The sequence below is a fragment of the Budorcas taxicolor genome, chromosome 4 (genome assembly GCF_023091745.1).
Source record: "Budorcas taxicolor isolate Tak-1 chromosome 4, Takin1.1, whole genome shotgun sequence".
NCBI lineage: Eukaryota > Metazoa > Chordata > Mammalia > Artiodactyla > Bovidae > Budorcas > Budorcas taxicolor.
In genome coordinates this window covers 61,536,147-61,540,470 of record NC_068913.1, presented here as the reverse complement: position 1 = coordinate 61,540,470, position 4,324 = coordinate 61,536,147, and the positions used below count along the sequence as shown (strand labels likewise).

The 4,324-nt window shown below is 42.9% G+C and overlaps 1 non-coding gene across 1 annotated transcript; it reads right to left on the bottom strand.

Annotated features, from left to right (window-relative positions):
• Positions 1-836: 836 nt before the first annotated feature.
• TRNAC-ACA (transfer RNA cysteine (anticodon ACA)) lies at positions 837-908 on the bottom strand. The gene has a single exon. It is a non-coding gene; the product is annotated as a tRNA-Cys (tRNA).
• Between the last annotated feature and the right edge of the window lie 3,416 nt (positions 909-4,324).

The following is a 4,324-nucleotide window of genomic DNA, read 5'->3' as shown; positions in this document are numbered from 1 at the left end:
ACTGATCTGCATTGTCCTTTTGAGTGAGTTTGTTTCCCGGAACGGGTGGCTACAACAATGTACCAAGATACAATGGCCTAATCTTTGCTACCCATTTTGCATCAATATTTGTCTGATTTGTATGTTGTTCTCCCTGTACTTAGTATTTTGTCATCTCTAAATGCTACCATAGATATGTAAGTTTCCTCTGAAGATGTTCAACACATTATTCTATCAATGTTCATCTGTCTTTGAGCTATCTGACCTACTCCAATTTGTATCGGTGGCTCTCTAGGTCTGTAGTCCAGTTGTCACGTTGGAACTGCCCTTCACCAACAACTTGGGATTTCAGTTGAATGAGAAATTATCATCTAGGAAACCATTCTAGATTTGATTTTCTTTTATGGCCTAATTTCCCTAGGATACATTTTCCAATGTCTTCCTTGGAAAGGATACAGAGGCGGCAATATTTTGAGACTCTTGATATAAAATTGAGGGTAACAGGCAGGAAGGCTAGAGGTCTCCAAACAGAGGAAATAGGCTGCAAATGTCAGACATTTTTTAATCTCTCTCTTTAGCAGCAGGAGGAAACAAACAAATGTTAAAGAGTTTTTCCCCTTCTCTATACAAATTTAAAAAGAGGTTTCCCTTAAAATTCTGTGTTGCCATGATGACACCTGGCTCCACCAGATCTTAACTTTTCTCAAACCTTGAGCTAAACAATGCGTTTTTCTTATTGTCTTAAGCTATGTTAAGGAAGGGAAGGGACTTTGTGACCTCATGGAGTAGGCTACAGTCCATGCGATTTTCCAGGCAAGAATACTGGAGTGGGTTGCCATTTCCTTCTCCAGGGGATCTTCCCAACCCAGGGATCGAACCCAGGTCTCCTGCATTGTAGGCAGACGCTTTACCCACTGAGCCACCAGGGAACTATGTATTTGCCCTAGACTGTGTCAAGTCAGTTCCACCTAAGATTCAGAACTGACTTGACAAACCAGTATGTTTACTCATACATTGTTCTCCTAATCTATGTTAATGAAACTCCGTATTTACTTGGAAACCTGCCTTTCTTCAAGATTCATGTCAACTGCTTTATGGCCTGGGATAACTCAGCTGGTGCTAATGTTATCTCAAAATGCATGTTGTGGGTGAGGGGCCTGGTGCCACTCAGTTTTGAGTTTTGAGACATCTCCTTTCTATAATTAACAGCTTGCTAGTAGCTATGTAACATTCAGCTAAAGACTAGCTGGGAGGCACCCTCTCTGCTTCCTTCTGATGTCTATGTCAGAAGCTTTCTCTATCTCTTTTATACTTTAAAGAAAAAATTATTACACAAAAGCTCTGAGCGATCAAGCCTCATCTCTGGCTCCGGATTGAATTCTTCTCCGGAGGCCAAGAATCCCGGCATCTTCGTGGTTTAGCAATGACCTTTCACCTTGGAGGATCATCTGGGATTCTTCAGGACAAGGTAAGGATGCTTGGAGCTCTAGTTCTTTGTTCTTCCAGCAAACACGTTTTCTGCTGTACTTTACTAACTCTAAGGTGTGCTTGTGTGAATGAATGATATGCCCTGGGCAAAGCAAGTGAGCCGCCCGCTCTGCTGTTTTGAATGAGATGCCTCATAATTACTGAAGGCAGCCTCAAAAAGGGGCGCCTCGTTGGAGGTTTATACCGACCTGCCAATGCCAAGGACATCCAACCTCCCTGTGAGGGGAGCAACCAGAAATGGGCAAAGCGTGTGGACCGAACACTCCTTTCTCGGTCAAGCTTTCCGGTCTCTTTGACACTTTCATAACTTCTTGGGAATTAGAACTACTAACCTCATCTGTCGGATCATAGATTTTCAAGGGATTTGCTGTCCATGATGTTACTGTGTACTATCACTTACGTCCCAAACTTGGATTGGTAGTCCGGAAGTGCCCAGCCTTGCTAAGAATCCAAATTCAGAAGCTAGATGGAGCTCAAGCTCCAAGAGCATCTCTCAGGTTAAAGGTTACTCAGATAGGAAGTACAGCAGGCTTCTTCCTTTGGTAACACTAGCTCTTAGTGGGACCAGAGGAGGCTCTCCAGTAACTTCTGTCCCAACTACTCAGATATTCTTTCTGTGGAATCTGTGGGAATGAACTGAAGGACTGGGCCTAATAACTCAAGGAAAAAAAATCACATTTTCCTGACTGGCCAGCCCTTCACCATCTCTTTTGCTATCACTTATACTCGTGTGGTGACGCTTGGAACGAACATTGTGGTTTTATGTTTGTATCGGTCTTGTTGTGGTAAGGAATATACTCAGGGTCACACACTGGCACTCAGGTGACAAATGTTTTCCCCAGTGATCTTAGCTTGGGAGGCATTCTGGAAAGTTACTTTGATTGCACCTTGTGTGACATCAGAGGCAAGCAAGTTTTTAACGGTGAGAAACTGGACATTGGTCTGGGACACCATCAGGTCTACCCCTGGTGCATCTCAACCCCATCTTGGTCGTAGATCCGGGAATTTCCCTGGGAATAGAGAAGTGGGCCAGTCTGTTACTACAAGCTCAAGGAGAGACATGAAACTGAAATGTGCTAGCAAGTGGGAAAATGATATGCAAAATGTCATCCTCATTTGGCTCTTATTTTACTGCTGCAGAGAGCTAAAGAAGTTTGTGACCTGCTCCCCCCTACCCCATTCCACCCCACTTTAGCCACTTACTAAAAAGGGAAATTGCCCCTTTTCAGAGAGTTAGTGAGGAGGGTAGCTATTGTTCTGCCTAGCACAGTGCCTAACTTCAAATCCAAGTTTGCATGCTCAGTCACTTCAGTCGTGTATGATTCTTGGCGACACCATGGACTGTAGTTCCCCAGGCTGGTCAGTTCATGAGATTCTCCAGGCAAGAATACTGGAGTGGGTTATCATTTCCTTCTTTAGTTACTTTAATAAGCCTAACAGTCTTCTGTCATTTCAACTAAAATATGTAATTTTAAATTCTGAAACATTTAAAAAAATAGACCTGTACCTATTATTTAAATGGGTAACAAAATTTGTCATCTTTATTCAGCTCCTCACTTTTCTCTTTTAAAGGAATAACATATAAAGTCTCTCCACTATCACCCCTTCTTGCCTCCTGAGAAGTAATCATTATCCTGAAGTTGGTGTGTTTATGCTGGAATGTAAACATAAGCACCATGTTACTGTTTTGTGTATTTTAAAAATTTAATTAAGTAGTAGACTGTTCCCTGGGTTGGGAAGATCCCCTGGAGGACATGGCAACCCACTCCAGCATTCTTGCCTGGAGAATTCCTACGGACAGAGGAGCCTGGTGGGGTAGTCCACCAGGTCGCAAGATTTGGACACAACTGAGGGACTAAGCACAGCACAGCACATAGTAGACTGTTGTCAGACGTTTTGCAATTTACCTTTTTCACATAATTTGAGCAGTCATGTTGATGCATGTACATGTAGTTCATTCAACTACTACTGTATAACAGTCTATTTTGGTTTATAGAGGTGTTTCGGATTTTTTCTTTTTCAGTGAAGCATGAGATGGGATCCTCACCTTGGGAGAGTAGGAAGGGGTAGTAGGAGGCGAAGGCAGCAGTGTGAGGGAGAATCAGACACGAGGTATGAACTCACTTGAGAAATACAATAATGCTGCTGGGTCCACTTGGGGTTTCTGGATATGAATGTGGAATTAAGCCTGTCCATTGACGTGATCTTCTCCAGCTAAGTCTAACTACTCTGATGTAGCAAAAGGCAGACAGGCATTTGAATTCAACGAGATGGAGTTTAGGCAAGTGAGAACCGTAGACAGGGAATCAATACTGTTTAAGGTTTCACTGGAGAGCAGTTATGATGGTTCACAGCATCAGAGTAAGGATGGAGGTGAACACAGAAGGGGGATAGTGTTGGTTTTCTATTGCTACCTGTAACAGTTAATGTGTCAACCTGGCTGAGCCACAGAGTGCTGAGATATTTGGTTAAATGTTATTCTGGGTCAATCTGTGTGTGTTTCTGAGTGAGATTAACATTTCAATGAGTAGACAGAGTAAAGCAGATTGCCCTCCCCAATATAGGTAGGCCTCATTCCCTGGTGGTTCAGACTGTAAAGAATCTGCCTGCAACGCGGGAGACCTGGGTTCAATCCTTCATGGAAAAGGTTGGTTGCAATGCGAGATGTTCCAAAAACTATGCTAAAGAATAGAAGCTGGTGGTCAGAATGAAGAGCTTGAAGTTGACAATTGTCAAAGCGGATTCAAGTACTGGAAATGACAAAGGTCTACAACTTACCATGGAAATGAGGTGGCTGAGAAGGAATGGAGGAAAAGTTCACTGGAAATAAGGTGGTCAAGCAACCAAAAAAACAGAG